Below are 20,973 nucleotides of genomic sequence, written 5' to 3' on the forward strand. Positions count from 1 at the left end.
CAGAAATCTGAGTAATGTATATTGTTTACAAAAGGAAGGCCTAAAATAGAGTGACCCATAAAGCTCTCCTTTAAAATGATGACAAAGATATAGTATATTAATGAAAACAAAACAAAGCAAAAACTAAAGTAGGGATGGCATTATTAATATCAAATGAAGAATTCAAGAGAAAAACATTATATAGGATATTATCTCAATATAAGATGCAAATCACAAAGATCTAAGGCTCCTGAATGTTTATGTTCTGCATAAAATAGCATCTAAATATTAAAAATAAAAATCTTAGAAATCAAGAAGATATGATTGATATGGCTGTAAGCTTAATGGGAACCTTTACCATTTCTTTGTTCTCTTTGATGAATCAAGTAGACACACAAATAAAGGAATTAGATAATATAATCAATAAGCTGTTCAACATTTATATTCCACAAATACCTAATTCATATCGCTTTAAAATAGCCATCAGACATTTATAAACGAAGATAATATTTTAGGTCATAAAAAAAAATTTCAATAAATTTTTAAGTGTAAACTCTCTTTGACCATAATCCAGCAAAACAAAGAATTAGTAAGAAAAATATTAAATAATGGGATCCAAATGCCAGGAAATTAAGCAATATTTTTCTAAATAACTCTTGAGTAAGAAAGGAAATAAAACATGTAATTAAATAGTGTTTTGAAAATAACAATAATAACAATACCGAGTTTCAAAACCTCTGGCATGTGACAGAGCTATACTCAGAAAAAAGATCATATTCCAAAACACCATTATTTTTAAAAAAGAATAATGAAAATAAATGAAGTATTCATCTCAAGAAGGAAAGGTTTTTCTGTTGTTTGTTTTTTGTTTGTCTGTTTATTGTGTAATTAGAGAGGGTGGCTTCATCTCTTTATTCACCTGACCCTATCCAATAGGCTTCATTGTCTACATATTCTTTCTTTTTTTTCAGCTTTTTTGAGGTATAATTGACAAATAAGAATTGTCTATGTTTAAGGTATACAACTTGATGTTCAGAGATATGTATGCATTGTGAAATGATCACCACAATCAAGCTACATAACATATCCATCACCTCATATAGTTACCATTTTCTTTTTCTTTGTGTGTGTGTGTGTTGTGGGAACACAAGTTCTACCCTCTTAGTGCATTTCAAGTATACAATACAGTATTGTTAACTACAGTCACCATGCCGTACTGTAGCTCTTCAGAATGTATTCAACTTGCATAACTGAAACGTTGTACCATTTGACCAATACCTCCCTATTTCCTCCTCCCCCGACCCCCATTCTGCTCTCTGCTTCTATGAGTTTGACTATTTTAGACTAAGAAGGAAAGTTTTTTATCATATAAAATAAATGTAAAGCTTTTAAAAGGTACTAGTATAATGAAAGCAGAAATTAATTCATTGAAAAACCGAAAAATATCATTAATAAAGTCCAATCTGGTTTCTGTTTCTCAAAAACAAAAACCAAAAATAAATTAGACAACACTCTAGACGTCTAGTAAAAAAAAAAGGAGAAAAAAAACTATGCTAGTCTATTTGAGGATCGTGATGAAATTAGACGATTTTCAAAGGAACATGTAAGTTACCAAAATGAACTCAACAGGAGGTAGAAAACCTGATTACACTACTAATCTTTAAAGAAATTTTAAAAGTTGTAGAAGAAAACTTCCAGGCACAGTGTTTGGATGGTCTGTTGGACACCTCTTGGGCACCATTCGGAATCTTCTGGGCCTCATCTCTTCCCTCAGTGTGGGATCCCAGTGGGGCCCTGCCTGCTCACCTGGACAAGAAGTAGTTAATGTGCTTTGGAGCAACTCTCCACCAAGGGTAGGGGGAGCCAGTGGGTAAATGTTTCCCCATTTCTTTCCCCAGGAACAAGGCCCTGAGCTGCACGTCTAGTTTCTCAGCTTGTCCGTTGGGATGGAGCACCCTGTAGCAGTTAGTCAACCTGGTAACACATCCTTGTTTTGACTCTCCCTCTTTCCCTGTTTCATTTCCCTATCCTTCCCTCACTCCTATCCCAACCACTAGATCTGTACTCCCAAATGAACAATCACGTGTGAGCCTTAGTCTCAGGCTCTGCTTTTCTTTTTTTCTAGCTGGCTCAGACTTTATTTTCAGTCTGAAAATCTTTGTTTTTACATTGAAGTATTTAATTCATTTATGTTTAGTGCAATTACTAATATATTTGGGTTTATATCAACATAATATTTGTCCTTTTTGTTCTTCAAGAATTTATTTTTTTTAGAGCAGTTTTAGGTTCCTATCAAAATTGAGAGGAAGGTACAGAGATTTCCCACATACCCCTGCCTCCACACATGCACAGCCTCCCGTATTATCAGCATCACTCACCACAGTGATATATTCATTACAACTGATGAATCTACATTGACACATCAGAATCACCCAAAGCCCATAGTCTACCTTAGGGTTCACACTTGGTGTCATACAGTCTATGGGTTGGACAAATGTGTAATGACACAGATCCATCATTAAACTATCATAGAGAGTATTTTCACTCCCCTAAAAATCTTTTGTTTTCTGCCTGTTCATCCCTCCCCCCCACCTTCCACCTCTGACAATTGCTGATCTTTTTACTGTCTCCATAGTGTTACCTTTTCCAGAATGTCATATAGTATGTAGCCTTTTCCTTTTGGCTTCTTCTGCTTAGTAATATGCACTTAAGTTTCCTCTATGTCTTTTCAAGGTTTGATAGCTCATTTCTTTTTGGCACTGAATAATAGTTCATTGGATGTATCACAGCTTATCCATTCACCTACCAAACAGCTTCTTGATTGCTTCCAAGTTTTAACAATTGTGAATAAAGCTGTTATAAACATCTGTGTGCAGGGTTTTGTGTGGATGTAAGTTTTCAACTCCTTTGGTTAAATACCAAGTGGTGTGGTTGCTGGATCATATGGTAAGATTATGTTTAGCTTTGTTAGAAACTGTCAAACTGTCATCCAAAGTGGCTGTACCTTTTTGCATTCCCACCAACAATATATGAGAATTCCTGTTGCTCCACATCCTTGTCAGTGGTCCAGATTTTGGCCATTCTAATAGATGTGTAGTGGTGTCCCATTGTTTTAATTTGCATTTCCCTGATAATATATGATGTGGAACATCTTTTCACATACTTATTTGACATCTGTGTATCTTCTTTGGTAGCGTGTCTGTAAAGGTGTTTGGCCCATTTTTTAATGGAGCTGTTTGTTTTCTTATTGTTGAGTGTTAAGAGTTCTTTGTATATTTTGGATAACAATCCCTTATCAGATATGTCTTTTGCAAATATTTTCTCCCAGTCTGTGACTTTTCCTCATATAGATTATGTACATATTTTGTTAGATTTATACCTAAGTATTTTATTTTTGGGGTGCTAAGGTAAGTGGTACTGTGTTTTAAATTTTGAATTCCACATATTCATTGCTTGTATATAGGAAAGTGATTGACTTTGGTATATTAACCTTATATCCTGCAGCCTTGGTATAATTGCTTATTTAGTTCCAGGAGGGTTTTTTTGGTCAATTCTTTTGGATCTTCTACATAGACGATCTTGTCATCTGCAAACAAAGACAATTTTATTTCCTCTTTTCCAATCTGTATACCTTCTATTTTCTTTTCTTTTGCTATTGCATTAGCAAGGACTTCCAGATGATGTTGAAAATGATCAATGAGAGGGTTCATTCTTGTCATCTATCTGATCTTAGTAGGAAAGCTTTGAGTTTCACACCATTAACTATGACATTAGCTGTAGGTTTTTTTGTAGACATGCTTTATCAAGTTGAAAACATTCCCCTCTATTCTTAGTTTACTGAGTTTTTATCATGAATGGATGTTAGATCTTGTCAAATGCTTTTTCTGCATCTATTAATATGATCATATGATTTTTTTTTAGTATGTTGATGTGATGGATTACATTACTTGATCTTTTTTTGTTCTGTGAGGAAGATTGGTGCTGAGCTAACATCTGCCACCAATTTTCCTCTTTTTCCTTGAGGAAGATTGCCACTGAGTTAACATCTGTTCCAATCTTCCTCCATTTTATGTGGGACACCACCACAGCATGGCTTGATGAGTGGTGCTGTGTCCATGTCTGGGATCTGAATCTGTGAACCCTGGGCCACTGAAGCAGAGCATGCAAACTTAACCACTATGCCACTAGGCCACCCCTACATTAGTTGACCTTGGAATGTTGAACCATACTTGCATACCTGGAATAAATCCCACTTGGTAATGGTGTATGTTTCTTGTATACATTGTTGGAATCAATTTGCTGATATTTTGTTGAGGATTTTTACATCTATGTTCATGAGAGATATTGCTCTATAGTTTTCTTTTCTTGTAACATCTTTTTCTGGTTTTAATATTCAGGTAATGGTGGCCTCATAGAATGAGTTAGGAAGTATTCCCTCTGCTTCTAACCTCTCAAAGACATTGTGGAGAATTGGTGTAATTTCCTCCTTAAATACTTGGTAGAATTAACCATTGAACCCATCTGGGCCTCATCCTTTCTGTCTTGGGAGGTTATTAATTACTGATTCAATTTCTTTAGTAGATATAGGCCTATTCAGATTGTCTATTTCTTCTTGTGTGAATTTTGACAGGTTGTATCTTTCAAGGAATTGGTCTGTTTCACTTAAGGTATCAAACATGTGGGCATAGAGTTGTTTACAGTATTCCTTTATTATCCTTTTAAATCCATGGGATCTGTAGTGATGTACTCTCTTTCATTTATGATATTAGTATTTTTTATCCTCTTAAATTATTTTTCTTAGTTAGCCAGGCTAGGGGCTTATTGATTTTACTGATCTTTCAAAAAAACAGTTTTTGGTTTTATTGATTTTCTCTATTGATTTCATGCTTTCAATTTCACTGATTTCTTCTCTAGTTCTGTTTATTTTCTTCTGCCTGCTTTGGGTTTAATTTGTTCTGCTTTTTCTAGTTTTCTAAAGTAGAAACTTAGATTATGGATTTTGGATCTTTCCTCTTTTCTAATATGCACATTTAATGATATAAATGTCCTTCTAAGCACTGCTTTCACTGTATCCTAAAAATTTTGATAAGCTGTGTTTTCATTTTCATTTAGTTCAAAATATTTTTAAATTTTTTCTTGAGATTTCTTTTTTGACCCATGTGTTATTTAGAAGCATGTTGTGTAATCTCCACATATTTTGGGATTTCCAGTTATCTTTCTGTCATTATTTCTAGTTTAATTCCATTGTGGTCTGAAAGCAGACATTATGTGATTTCTATTCTTTTAAATTTGTTGAGGTGTGTTAAGGCCCACAATGTGGTCTATCTTGGTGAATGTTCCCTGTGACCCTGAGGAGAACGTGTATTCTGCTATTGTTGGATGAAGTCATCTATAGAGGTCAATTATATTTGGTTGATTAATAGTGTTGTTGAGTTCAACTATGTCCTTACTGATTTTCTACCTGCTGGAACTGGTCATTTCTGATAGAGGGGTGTTGAAGTCTCCAACTACGATAATGGATTCATCTATTTCTCCTTGTACTTATAGGCTCTGCTTTTAGGGGAACCCAAGCTAAGATAGTTGGCACTGGGAGCGGTCCTAGAAAGTGGACCTTCAGGGTGAGTCTTTATAGATGGGTTTGCCACAGGCCATATGGCCATCAGGTCCTGATAGCTGGTGGTAAGTGGAGTGGTGATAACTCCTAACATGCATTGACATCACTATTACTAAGACTGTCACCTGTGGTTGACTGGGATGAGGCACAGGTGCCAGGTGATGTGTTGTGTTAGAAAGAGGGGTGGTGCCTGAACTATTGGAGGCAATTGTAATTATAAGGATTTTGAAGTTGTCTAGCTTTTGTTACCTGCATTGTAAGTCTTGAAAACAGAAAATGATGAAATCAGGACAGCCAACTCTCAACACACAAAGCATGCTGTGTCAGCTGGATTGCTTCTCTAGAAGTGTTTAGCGAGACTCCTCATTTCTAGCATCTATAGGTCATACCATGTCCAAAAGCAGGCCCAGAATCTAAATGTAAAGGTAGAAAAATAGAAAAGGAGACAACAGGTATCCAAAATAGGTGTCATATGTTAAATTCAGGGCCCTGATACAAAAAGAGTGAATCTGTGTGACATGGGATGGGAACATTTAGATGTATGACTCTAATAATTTTGAACCTCTAAATTCACCTGAATTGCCTGCACTAGGAGAAAGCCTGACTCCTCTTATCAGGGAGAGCAGTCTGCTCTTGCCTGACAGCCCTGCAAAGTCTTCACCTGAGACAGGTGCCTTGCAGTATAGACCCTTGTCACTCATAGTTATCTATGGGCCAACAACCATGATCGTGTCTCAGACCAACTTGGAGATAGAAATATGGTTCTTGGTCCAGTAGGAATTGCAGGACCTGAACGTTATAGTTACTGGCAGGAACCAGGGAGCACATCTGGGAGTGGACCTTGAAGATTTCAGACCTGGGGATGCAAAATATAAGGGTGGATAGGAGAACACATTGATGAGGGATGCTCACCAGTGACTTGGGATGTAATGTTCTGAAAGCACAGATCCAAACAATTTACTGGAGAGTTATTTCAAGGCTTAAAGAAAAAAATAATTAAGGAAAATATTTACAAAAACTTCTCCAGAGAATACAAAATTGTAAAAGGCTTTCTGATTTATAAAATAAAACTCAATTTATCAAATAAAATTAACATAGCCCTAAAGGCAAAAATGACAATAAAAATTAGAGAGAAATTTGTTTTATCAACACAAGGGGGAAATTCCTAAATAAAATATTAGCAAGTCTTTTTGAAGAATATATTTTTTAAATATACCACCCAATGTCCAGATAAAGCTTTATTCCAGACTCCAGGGGGACAATCAGAAAGACAATATGTTCACAGGGAATATCTTTCTCTATGTTGTGGAATTTTACCAAACTCCATCTTCAGACTCATCTGCTATCTTTTGGAATAAATTATTTTTCTGCTTTCTATGGAAGAATACTTGAACTAATAAGAGAGTGCTTATTTGTGATGTTCTAAAACATATATTAAAAAATCAAGGGTTTCACTATATATCAGCAATAACTAGTTCAAAATATCTAATGGAAAAAAGATTCCCAACTGCCATAGTAACAGAAATTATAAATTATCTAAGAATACACTTCATATGAAATAAGCAGCAGTTTGTCTAACTAGACAATACATTGTACAACTAAACAGGGTGTGTTACAATAAATAACATTAGTTGAGATAGTCTGGGAGCAAGAAAAGCTAAGACTTAGAGATTGATGAAAAAAATTAGAAAGTCCAGAACCAGAACAAAATATACATAACATTTTAATACCTGATAACAGTGACCCTTCAAATCAGTTAAATAAAGATTAAAATTTTCAATAATTGGTCAAATGGCATGCCATTTGGAAAAAAATGAAGTTCCTACTTCACACAATAAATAGACATCATCACTAGATAGATTAAAGATGTGAATGTAAAAAGCGAAATTATAAAAATCTTTAAGGAAAATAAAGAAATAGTTATACATACATTTTTTGGGGGTGGGGAAGTACTTTCTAAGAATGATAACAAAGACAGAAATCATAAAAGAACTAGATCATTAAATTTTGACAATACAAAAAAATGTGTATATCAAAAAATTCTTAAATAAAATCAACAGGCAAACAACAACTTGGGGGGCGGGAAATATTTGCAACTTGTAGAGGAAGCAAAGAGCTGATATCATAATATATGTAATGCTACTATAAATCAATAGGAAAAAGACAAATGGCCCAACAGAAAATGAACAAATAGGAGTGTGCAATTCACAGAGGAAGAAATACAAACAAATGATGCTGAAAAAAAGGTAAAGGTCAATAATGATCAGGAAAATGCAAATTCAAAAATATGACATGGCATTACATACCTACCAATTTGACAAATATTTAGTAATGATAATAATACCGAGAATAAAGAATACATGGGGAAGTGAGTACCCTCATACCTGGCTGGTTTGAGTATAACAGGCACAAACTGTTTGAAGGACAATTTGGAAACAAATATAAAAAACCTGAATTATGTTTAAATATTTTTGAACCAGAAATTCTATGTGCAGGGTTCATGTCCAGGGTATCTATTAAAAATATGCACTTTGACCTCAAAAAAAGGCTTTGACTTAAAACACTTCCTTGCCAATAGCAAAAACAATTTGAAGCAATCTAATCTACAACAATAGGGAATGGATTAAGTATTAATATACTTTATATATTAATACATAAATATACTTTGTATAATACAATCCTATTCAACCATTAAAAATAATGTTTTAGAAGCATCCTCAGTGACTTGGAAAGACTACAATATATTGTTACATTAAAAATTGGTTTACTAAACAACATGTACCACATTTTTATTTTTGTAAACCAGTGTTTAACAAGATACACGTCAATAGTGGTTATCACTGGCTTGTGGGATTCTCATTTAATTTATATGATCTTTCATTGCTTTCTGCCTTTTCTAAATTTCTTACAGGCAACATAGCACTTTTATAATTTTTTTAAAACCCATAAATGGTAAACCAAACATAAAAACACTACTCTAAGGTCACACCGCAGAAGTGGCTAAAGTTCTTTGTGTTGAGCTTGTGAGGTGCCCAACAGCAGTGGCAATAGGAAATAGAAAATGAAGTTATCATTTCTGCATTAATTACTATTATTACGGAGGCACAGTTGCAGTCTGTCGTTTGCCGAGTTCCTGTTGTTACCTATGTCTGAGTCTTCAGCGAGTCCTTGTGCTCCTCTGGCCTCCTCATCAGCAAATCTCTGAGCAGCACACAAACATCCCCTTCCGGGTGGATTAGGAATGTGGCAAAGACTGTCCCGGCTTCTGGATGAACAAACTGAGCCTCAGAGGGAAAAGGGGATTTCCCCATCCCCAAAGTTACAGTCCCTGCACGTCAGAGCTGGAAGTCATCTCAGGAGGCATCTATCTCCCAGCGCACTGAGGTCCCTGGCAGAGTACTGTGCTTGAACCCAGGGCCAGGGAGTGCACTCCTCCCAAAAAGCATTCTTTTCTCTTGTTGGGCCTTTGTGACAGTCAGAAGGCCCCTTGTAATATCAACGCAGAATCTGCATCCCTGGAATGGCCACTCACTGGGCTTGGTCAGAGAGGATGGAGCTTCTCCAGTTGTTCTGATGTGGCCCTGGGCTCCGCTGGGGTCGCCAGTAGTCGTCCATCCCACAAGAGAAACGGAAGCATCCCACAAGAGAAACAGAAGCAACAACTCTGCATCTATAATACCTCTCCACGATCTACCTTTCTTCTTTCTTTTTTCATTTAACAGCTTTATTGCGGTAAAATTCACATACTGTAAGCGTACAACTCAATGATTTTTAGTAAATTTACAAAGCTGTGCAACCATTACCACAATCTAATTTTAGAACACTCTCATCACCTCAAAAAGAAATCATGCCCATTTGCGTCACTCTCCCCCTCTCTCCCCTTCCTTCCCTAGGTTTCTGTTTCCTATGGGGCCTCAGCTAGGGTGTCTCTTGATCATCTTTGAGGTTAGCATTGCCTCCATACCTTTTTTTTTTTAACTGTTTACAACATTGTTCCCTGTTCATTCAGGCCCAGTTCTAAAGAATCCAGGCTCACCCAGGTTTAGAAACTGTACAGGGCTGAAGATCAAGGAGATAACACGCCCTGGCTTTGCCTGGGGGGGGCTACTGTGCTAGGTCAATCTCCACCCACACATTTTGCAAGCATCTTTTGAATAAGGTGGGCAACATGCTCCTGAATGAGCATTTAGTATGATTTAGTTCAGTTTACCAGGGATCATCAAAGCCTAGGAGAGGATGGGACCCATGATCCACCCTTGAACACTGCAGATAAATAAGTTTTTTAGAAAATAGAAGATTTTACGTCTTGCTCACCTCACCGTGGTCAGCAATGATGAAGCAAGAACAATGTCAGCCCCACATCGCACTGATTTGTAAGAAGTGCTGGGTGTCTTAGGCAGAAATCCTTCATGCAGTAATTGGAGGCCAACAAAAGCCTTCCCAAGTCCTTGTCCAGGGCATTTGGGGATGCAATGGAGGCAGGCAGAATTTTGTAAAGATGCAACAATTTTCCTGGGTCCTGAAATAGAGATGTGTGTCTTGGCCAATGCTTGCTTCTCCCCCACAGTCTTTCAGGGAGTGAGGCTTCTGTCCTGTTGCTGAATGCATACAGTGAACCAAGGAGGCGCGGAAGGAATGACTCCATCCTGAGGAGTTATTTTCATGTTAACTCTCTAACGAGGAAGAGAAGACTTGGACTGTGAAAATGCCTCTGTAGCATACTATACTGGCCATATGCTTGTAATTAATTCTGTCATGTCATGCCCCCCCTCCCCCGCAACTTTCATGTTAATATCATCAAGCTAATCCCTTAATCAACTACCCACTTCAACCCACTCCCCCAAGTGTCTTTTGGTTACAGTTTTTAATCCTCATTCCACAAATAAGCCTGCAGCCATTATGTTTAAACTAAACCAAGACGTTTAAGGTCTCTTACCCTCCTAATTTGTTGAAAGATTTTACCAAAACTACCATTACCCAACCTATTTCTCAGAAAATGCTTCACCCTCCTTAAGTCTGAAATTGCTATTTCCGGGGGTGTTGTGGAGGTGAGTGGTGAGGAAACCCTCCGAAAGCAGAAATAAAGCCCAGGAAAAGGTTTGAACTTCCTCTGGGGTTTACATCAGAATCTAAAGTTTCACCAGCCTCAAACCACCGTCTCTTCCTGTCTCTCTCTCTCTCATCTTGGCTGTTGGATGACATTTTTTTTTTTTTTTTACAAAAATAAAATAAAAGAAAGAGCCTTCTCAAAGACTTGAAAAGTAGGAAATGGTAGATCCAAAACCCTCAGAAAAACGTATAGCAGCAGCCTGAAGCTGACGTCTAAACCAAGTGTAAACCCTCGGACTCGGCACCCCTTCCCTTCCTCCACCGGCCCCTGCTCAGGTACACCCCTCGGAGCTTTCCCACTTTCCCAAAGAGATGAGAAAACCACTTCACACTCCTAACGTGAAACCACAGATTCTGATTTTTAAAAACCTCAGAAAAGTAGAAATAAAGACAATTCTACAATGTCCTGCTGTAGCTGCTTCATCGTGAACACTTATAAGAACGAAGATGGGGACTCTTTTTGGTTCCACTGTAAGGAGCCTGGAAATTGCCACTCCATCCTAACAACAAGTAAAGAGCTGAACAGACTGAAAAATCAGCAACTCTTCTCAGATCCATAGGAGAAGGGAGGGCGCAGGGCAAACCACTGCCCCCAAGATTGGAGAGACAGGCAGGTGATACAGGGGGTCTCAGCTTCCTGGAGCAGAGACTCACAAGTGGAAACCACCAGGGGAACTGGTGCCAGGATAGGAAAACCCGAACCATACTGGATGAATTGCTGGAGGCTCAGTGTGGACAACTCTGAGAGTTAAAAGCTCCAGGGGATCCAGTCACAATTTTGGAGATTTACCTCCAGGAGTAAATATTGGAGAAAAATCCCCTCATGCTTCCAGCAGGGGGAGGGTAAAAGGAACCCCTTTGAACTTAATAAGGCCCATTCTCAGGAGAAACTAGTTAACCAGAGCCTAATCTGGTGGGTGTTATCAGAGCCTAACTAACCTAGGGAGAGGGAAATACTCAACTCCAGTCCACTGTAGCCATCCTTTCCCACCTAAAGGGAGGGAAGAATTTTTTTAAATACTTGTAAAGTTCATAGTCCAGAGGCATAGGCTCACTAAAAGATTGAGACCTAATCATAGGATGTAGAATTCCTCTTCTCCCCCCATACCTCACCACTACATTATTAAATGCCTTTTTATAGCAGTTCCTTTTACCCGGTATGTCATGCCTGCCTATCCAGAAAAAATTACAAGGCACACCAAAAGGCAAAAAACACAATTTGAAGAAGCAGAGCAAGCTCAGAACCAGACATGGCAGGCATGTTGGAATTATCAGACCAAGAATTTAAAACAACTGTGATTAACATGCTAAGGGCTGTAATGGATAGAGTAGAAAGCATGCAAGAACACGAACAGATAGGGAATGTAAGCGGAAGGATGGAAATCCTAAGAACTGAAAGAAATGCTACAAATCAAAAACACTATAACAGAAATGAAGGATGCCTTTGGTGGAGTTACTAGGAGACCAGACACAGCTGAGAAAAGAATCTCTGCGCTTGAGGATATCTCAACAGAAGCTTCCGAAACTGAAAAGCAAAGAGAACAAAGACTGAAAAAACAGAACAGAATATCCAAGGACTGTGGGACAACTACAAAAGGTGTAACAGATACAATGGGAATGCCAGAGGGAGAAGAAAGAGAGAAAGAAAGAGAGGAAATATTTGAAAGAATAGTGACTGAGAATTTCTCTCAAATTAACATCAGGCACCAGATGGCAGATCCAGGAAGTTCAGAGAACACCAAGTAGGATAAATGCCAAAAAAAATTATACCTACGTGTATTATTTTCAAATTATAGAAAAGCAAAGGTAAAGAAAAACCTCCTGACAGAGGCCAGAAGAAAAAAAACACCATCCCTACAGAGGAACAAAGAATTACATCCAACTTCTCAGAAACCATGCAAGCAAGAAGAGAGTGGAGTGAAATATTCAGTGTTGAGAGGAAAACGCCACCAACCTAAATTTCTGCGTTCTGCAAAATTATCTTTCAAAAGTGAAGGAGAAGTGAACACTTCCTCAGACAAACAAAAATTGGGAGAATTTGTTGCCAGGAGATCTGCCTTGCCATAAATGTTAAAGGAAGTTCTTTAGAAAGAAGGGAAATAGTATAGGTCAGAAACTCAGATCTACATAAAGAAAGGAAGAGCGTCAAAGAAGGACTAAGTGAAGATAAGGATGGAGCACAAAAGGAGCTTGAGAAAGATGAGCAGGTCAGGCTGGCACCTATAATTTGCAAAAGACACATCGAGTGTGGGTCTGCATTCTAAGAGGAGTCAACTGATGGGAAACCAATTAATTGCAGAGTTCAACATTTGGAAAATGTGAATGATGAGGTGGAGGGGTGGAGAAGGAGAAAGGAAGAGAGAGAGGAAGGGTGGCCCTCTGCTTGATGAAAGCTGTTAGAAAAGCCCCTTAGGCGCCCTGTGTAACACCTTATTATAATTCATAGACTTGCCTCGTTCTGTACGTGACACCATAGCCCACTTAAAAAAATCAAAGCACAGGGCTGGCTCCATGGAGTAGTGGTTGAGTTCGCATGCTCCACTCCGGCAGCCTGGGTTCATGGGTTCAGATCCTGGGCATAGAGCTACACCACTCATCAGCCATGCTGTGGCAGCATCCCACATACAAAATAGAGGAAGACTGGCACAGATGTTAGCTTAGGGCAAATCTTCCTCAGGAAAAAACAAATCAAAGCACCTATGACATTCCAGGGTTTCCAATGTCAGGCTTATGGCTACTCTTTCCAAAAACATATCTAAAGATGCACATAAACTCAGGAAGTTTTTAAGAAGCTCTAGGTTTGTATTCTGATTTGGCGTTTTCAGATTCTCCTCTTTACCGAGAACTCTACACCCAGCATTGCTGAATCAGCTTTGATCACAGGAAGGGGAAATTATGAGTTTTATGCTTCCCGTTGGACTACTACACTTGGGTGATGTTTGGAAATAAAACTATCCTGCAGATTTTAAACATTTGCTTAAAGTTTGGGAGAAAACATGTTTTTATTATTCTATAGGTCGGTTAAGTGGGGGAATATATATTTTTACAAACATATTTAGAGTGAGCATATATATATGTTTAGAAATGTGTACTTTCTTTTCTTGGCACAGTGCAGAAATGGATAGCCGAAGAACTGCTTTCAAGCTACACAGCAGGATAAAGGTCAACTTTTTTTTTTTATTGAGTTATTGATAGGTTGCGATCTTGTGAAATTTCAGTTGTACATTAATGTTTGTCAGTCATGTTGTAGGTGCACCACTTCACCCTCTGTGCCCACCCCCCACCCCACCTTTCCCCTGGTATCCACTAAACTGTTCTTAGTCCATAATTTTAAATTCCTCATATGAGTGGAGTCATACACAGATTATCTTTCTCTCGCTGGCTTATTTCACTTAACTTAATTCTCTCAAGGTCCATCCATGTTATTGCAAATGGAATGATTTTGTTCTGTTTTGCAGCTGAGTAGTATTCCATTGTATATATGTACCACATCTTCTTTATCCATTCGTCTGTTGCTGGACACTTAGGTTGCTTCCACGTCTTGGCTATTGTAAACAGTGCTGCAATAAACATTGGGGTGCATAGGACTTTTGGGATTGCTGACTTCAGGCTCTTTGGATAAATATCCAGTAGTGGGATGGCTGGATCGTATGGTAGTTCTATTTTTAATTTTTTGAGGAATCTCCATACTGTTTTCCATAGTGGCTGCACCAGTTTGCATTCCCACCAGCAGTGTATGAGGGTTCCTTTTTCTCCGCAACCTCTCCAACATTTGTTGCTATTAGTTTTAGATATTTTTGTCATTCTAACGGGTGTAAGATGATATCTTAGTGTAGTTTTGATTTGCATTTCCCTGATGATCAGCGATGATGAGCATCTTTTCATGTGCCTATTGGCCATCAGTATATCTTCTTTGGAGAAATGTCTGTTCATGTCTCCAGCCCATTTTTTGATTGGGTTCTTTGATGTTTTGTTGTTGAGTTGCGAGAGTTCTTTATATATTATGGATATTAAGCCTTGTTCAGATATATGACTTGCAAATATTTTTTCCCAGTTAGTGGGTTGTTTTTTTATTTCAATCCTGTTTTCATTTGCTTTGAAGAAGCTCTTTAATCTGATGAAGTCCCATTTGTTTATTCTTTCTATTGTTTCCCTTCTCTGAGAAGGCATGGTGTCTGAAAAGATCCTTTTAATACTGATGTCAAAGAGTGTACTGCCTACGTTTTCTTCCAGAAGCCTTATGGTTTCAGGTCTCACCTTTAGGTCTTTGATCCATTTTGAGTTTATTTTGGTGAATGGTGAAAAAGAATGGTCAATTTTCATTCTTTTACATGTGGCTTTCCAGTTTTCCCAGCACCACTTGTTGAAAAGACTTTCTTTTCTCCATTGTATGCCCTCAGCTCCTTTGTCAAAGATAAGCTGTCCATAGATGTGTGGTTTTATTTCTGGGCTTTCAATTCTGTTCCATTGATCTGTGCACCTGCTTTTGTACCAGTACCATGCTGTTTTGATTACTGTAGCTTTGTAGTATGTTTTGAAGTCAGGGATTGTGATGCCTCCCGTTTTGTTCTTTTTTCTCAGGATTGCTTTAGAAATTCGGGGTCTTTTGTTGCCCCATATGAATTTTAGGATTCTTTGTTCTAATTCTGTAAAGAATGTCATTGGGATTCTGATTGGGATGGCGTTGAATCTGTAGATTGCTTTAGGTAGAACGGACATTTTAACTATGTTTATTCTTCCAATCCATGTACATGGAATGTCTTTCCATCTCCGTATGTCGTCATCCAATTCTCTCAGAAAGGCCTTGTAATTTTCATTATATAGGTCCTTCACTTCCTTGGTTAAATTTACCCCAAGGTATTTTATTCTTTTTGTTGCGATTGTGAATGGTATTGTATTCTTGAGTTCTTTTTCTATTGGTTCATTACTGGAGTATAGAAATGCTACTGATTTATGCAAATTGATTTTATACCCTGCAACTTTGCTGTAGTTGTTGATTACTTCTAACAGTTTTCCAATGGATTCTTTGGGGTTTTCTATATATAAGATCATGTCGTCTGCAAACAGCGAGAGTTTCACTTCTTCCCTCCCTATTTGGACTCCTTTTATTCCTTTTTCTTGCCTGATTGCTCTGGCCAGGACCTCCAGTACTATGTTAAATAAGAGTGGTGATAGAGGGCATCCTTGTCTCGTTCCTGTTTTCAGGGGGATGGCGTTCAGTTTTTACCCATTGAGTATGATGTTGGCTATGGGTTTGTCGTATATGGCAGATAAAGGTCAACTTTATGCAGTCGAATTAAGTGGCTTTAAGCAGCAGAATGGGAGTTGTTGGAAGAGACTTGATTATGGGACTCACCGGACTGGAGGGTTCCCCAGGCCCCATCGATGTCCTATCAGGGCATTTCTAAGCACCAACTCCCAAACTGAAAAGTGACTTCTGAATCTAAAGTGTCAACCACTTTTTTTCCTCTCTCTTAGCACCAGGTAGTCAGATTGACAGTTCAACGCAGAACTACCCTCAGTTAGAGATTCTAATACTCCATCCTTTCTGCTGTGGTGATCAAAGATGGATTTAGTTACTGTTGTTCAATTGCCCCTTTTCATGCTATCAGCAAGTGATCAACAGCATCCCAGAGAGCTTATAAAGAGTGCTACATTTATCTATTAATTCGTTTGTGGCATCGCCTAAATTATGGTGTCAGGCTGCCCCACATTGGCGTATCTGTTTTAGCAAACCCCAGGGCGACAGTATCTACAACCCCAGCAAGACTGTGGAGCCGATATGCAACAGTGCAGCACGGTGTGGACTCTGTGTGATGGTAGAGGCCAGATTATTGTTACAACCATCCCAACTGAACAAAGACAGCCAATTCCAAATGAGCTTGTAGGGTTTGTGGTAGCTTGCTATCAGCTGTTTGGGAAACACCTAAACTAGGGTGACAGCAAGGGTGTGATTGATTTGCTTAAAAGAGCTTTTTATTTCCCCCAGAATGCAAAAGTTGATACGGTTAAACAGTGTTGTGCAGATATATCTTGTCATGAGGCCATACAGAGAAGGAGATGACCACGATATCTTGGTTGGGTTACACAAACCCCACAAATGGAGCAATATTGGAGGAGATTAGAAGGAAGACTTCTTCCTCTACTCCAGTTAGCTCTGCATGGAGAGGAGGTTGACAAATTAGCTTTTCTAAAACATCAGCACACACCTAAAGACTGCTACTACCAGAAATGAAATAAAATGTTCAAAAGAGAGTAATCAGGATTTATTCAGAGACCACTTAGAACAGGACAGAACAAACTAAAGCTCTTACAGAACAGACAAATTCAATTCATGATCTACTAGAAATAAAACCAATAGACTACGCATATCAAGAATTTTGGTTGAAAGTGACAGGATATAAAGAAAAAATGAGAACAGCCAATGAATATATTTTAAAAATGATCAACTTCACTAGTACACAAAGAAACGCAAATTAAAAGTTGACAAAGGTGAAAACATTGTTTGCAGAGTGCTGGTAGGAATATGGAAAGTGATTATTCATAAGTTTCAGGTGGCAGCACAACCATCATGGCTGCCAAATTGTCATTTGGGTCACCCTTAATTACAAGCTACAGTTGTGTTCAGGGAACCCTAGTATTGCGCTTCATACCCAAACCAGGCTTTAGAAGCCAGAGATAGCAGGGCTGAGACTGGAGACACCCACAGGCATATCCATCACAACCACCACAGACTACTGAAGGGTCTGTGACCTTGACCTTGATCCTCATGGTTTTTCTAATAGGGAAAACGTCTGAGAAAGGCACAGAAATAATTTTAGAGTTGATGCATAATATTAAAATTTTTTAGTTTGTTTTTCTGATGAGTCTGGTGCTATAACATAGACCTATAGCATCTGTGGGTGACTTCCCAGAATGCATTGGTTTTGAGGATATTTTTTATCTTCAGCCGCATCACTTGGACTTAACTCACTGCTGTCCCGTTAGTTAAAAACTGGCTATTCATGTGTTTCTAGATCACATGTCAATGTGCTACAGAGCAATAGAGCAATTTCTGTGGATGTTGAGGTTAACACAATTGTGGTCTGAAGCATGGGTGGAACCCCAGATGGATGCGATCTGTTATTTACAGCTGTGCGATGGAAACTAAACCACCTAATCCTAAAACCTTTCATTATGGAGGTGATCATTTGTCTTTTCCTGCTTGTTTTCAGTATGAGTAGGACAAAATCCCAGCTAAAGAAGCAGATCCTCTTGTTTCATGGTTCAAAATTCATACCTCCAGCCTAGACTGGTATATTCAGCTGTCTACTTGACATCTTTGCTTAGATATCTACTCTTAAATGTAGCTTGTCCAAAACTGACTTTCCCCCAAAAACCTGTTCTAGTTCCTGAGCTACTAGAACAACGCCTGGCACATAATTATCCTTGTCTTCCCCATGTCAGTAAATGGCATTTCAAACCTCCCAGTTGCTCAGGCCAAAATTCGCTTTCTCTCACACATCCATCAGCTAATCCTGCCATCCCTATCATCAGTATTTTTCCAGGGGCCAGCCCCATGGCCAGGTAGTTAAGCTTTCACGCTCCACTTCAGCCACCCGGGGTTTCACAGGTTCAGGTCCTGGGCACGGACATGGCACCACTCATCAAGCCATGCTGAGGCAGCGTCCCACATAGCAAAACTAGAAGGACCTACAACTAGATATACAACTATGTACTGGGGGGCTTTGAGGAGAAGAAGAAAAAAAGAGGAAGATTGGCAACAGATGTTAGCTCAGGGCCAATCTTTAAAAATATATATCTATTTTTCCAAAATTTATCCTCTTCTTATCAACTCCACAGTACCACCCTGTTGCAAGTATCCGTCTTCTTCCACCTGCATTATTGCAAAAGCCTCTGCCTGATCTCCCTGTGTCTCCTTAGGCTCCCTACATTCTGTTTTCTTTTTTTTTAAGTATGCTTTTTTTTTTTTTGGTGAGGAAGATTGACCACTTGGCCACAGGCTAGGCCCTACATTTTGTTTTCAACACCACAACCAGAGTGATCCTTTTCAAGTATAAATCGGGTCATGTCACTCCTCTGCCTAAAACCTCCAATGGCTCCCATCAACTCACTCAGATAAAAGGCAAAGTCCCAGCGCACCCTCCACCACCAATTCCATCTCTACTCCTCCCGCTGCTTCCCTTTGCTCTCCTGCTGGTCCCCAGAGAGGGCGGGCATGCTCTTGCCTCAGGGCCTTTGCCCTCACTTTCCCTTAGCGGGGACCACTCTTCCCCACATATCTGCATGCCCTACTCCCTCACCTCCTTTAGATCTTTGCTCAAATGTCATCTCCTAGTGAACTCTTCCCTGACCACCATTTTAAAAATAGTTACTCACCTGCTCCATTCCCTCTCCCCTCCCTGGTTTTATTTTCCTCCATTGTACTTATCACCGGCATCTATTACGTATTTTATTTGTTTATCATCTATTTCCCCACTGGAACATAATATTCATGAGGGTAAGAATCTTTGTTTTTGTTGTTGTTCGCTGTTGTGTACTGAGCAACTAGAACAGTGCCTGGTACGTAATAAGTGCCTGACGTTGACAAATGAAGGAATGAGTGAATGAATGAACTTTGATATTTTTTGATAGTAGTACATCAAACTGAGTGTTATGGCTCTCTTTGAGTGCTGTTAGCACGTTTTCCAATAATCAGAGAGGACAGGACATTGTGCGAGGGGAGTCAACAAGCGGCTGAAAGTTTTTATTCTTTCATCTCATAAACATCAAGGTGTCCCCAATGAGAAGGCTTTCTGAGTGCATATGGAAGTGACTACAGTCATTCCACGTCAGGGCATAAACTCAACATGGCTGCGTATAATTGTGGATCACCAACAAACTGAAAGGAATATAACCCAATGTTCCGCTGTTACTTCCACTGCAGAAATGTTTATTCTGTGTGATAATACACTAAAGTCTGCGACCTGCCACAAAGACCCAACGGTTAAATACATCTCTTCTGAGAGTCATATTTAGACATGGTTTGTGCTATGAAACCTATTCTAAACATTTTTCAAAATACGTTCATTCTTCAGGTTTCTGCAGTCTGCTAAAGAATCAGACGCTGTAGATGAGCACGTTTATGGCTTTGAATATTGTGGCAAAGCTTATATGTAGGTTGCTCTCTCAGAGCCCATCTCCAGCCCCTTCTCTCTGGCCGTCTTCAGCTCTGGGGGCTGTAGCATGAATTCCAGATTCTCTAGCTGCTCATGCTGCCAGGGGTGCCCAAGGAACACAGTCTGGCTGGTGAGACATAGGAAGAAGTCCACTGGTTTCATCCATCCTACTCTCCTCCCCCATTTTCCTGCTTGGACTGAAAAGGATGCCTGGAGGTAGAGCAGGCATTTTAGCAACCATGAAATCAAAGAAAAAATGTGAAGCACAGCGAGCCAGAAATGCAGAAGGGTCCTAGAACACGAATGGGATTGTGGGGCGGCTACAGCAGCCTGGCCTGCCCACCTCCTGCTGCTTGTTATGTGAGAACATGAATATCTGCTTTGATTAAATGACTGTTGAGAGGGTTTTCTATTACTAACCACCCAAAAGCATTTCTAAGCTTTACAAATATATGTATGGGACAGGGGAGCTCCTCCTACATTTAGGGTGACCAGCTCATCTGGGTGAGCTCCTCCTACATTTAGGATGACCAGCTCATCTGGGTGTGCTTGGACCGCCTTGGTTTTAGCACTAAAAGTCCTGCATCCCTGGAACCTTCCGTCCCAGGCAAATTGGGACCATTGGTCACCCTATTTTTGTGCAGCACATACATTTAAGGAAGAATATGGGGGGTATTCAAGGGTGTAGGCTGTCTTTAACATGTATGTATTCATTCAATAGTTCACTTGTGCTAGGTTGAAAATTTGCCTTTATTACTCATAAGTCAAAGTGTCATGATAGACGCTGTTGCGGGAGACAACTATGACTTAGGAAAATAACCTTGACATCATATCACAATGCAGAGGATTGACGCACACACATCTAAGGCTTAAACATCCGCTGCGTTTGACCCTTTAAGACTGTTCCCAATAAAGTTGGTTATGGGGTTTCCTGGAAACAAGAGCCATTTTCTACATTCAAAGAGAACAGTCAAGGAGGGGCCAGACCAGTGGTGCAGCGGTTAAGTTCCCACGTTCTGCTTCCGTGGCCTGGGGTTCGTCGGCTTGGATCCCGGGTGTGGACCTACGCACCGCTTGGCAAGCCATGCTGCGGTAGGCGTCCCACGTATAAAG

This window comes from Equus przewalskii, chromosome 14, assembly GCF_037783145.1.
Source record: "Equus przewalskii isolate Varuska chromosome 14, EquPr2, whole genome shotgun sequence".
Classification (NCBI taxonomy): domain Eukaryota; kingdom Metazoa; phylum Chordata; class Mammalia; order Perissodactyla; family Equidae; genus Equus; species Equus przewalskii.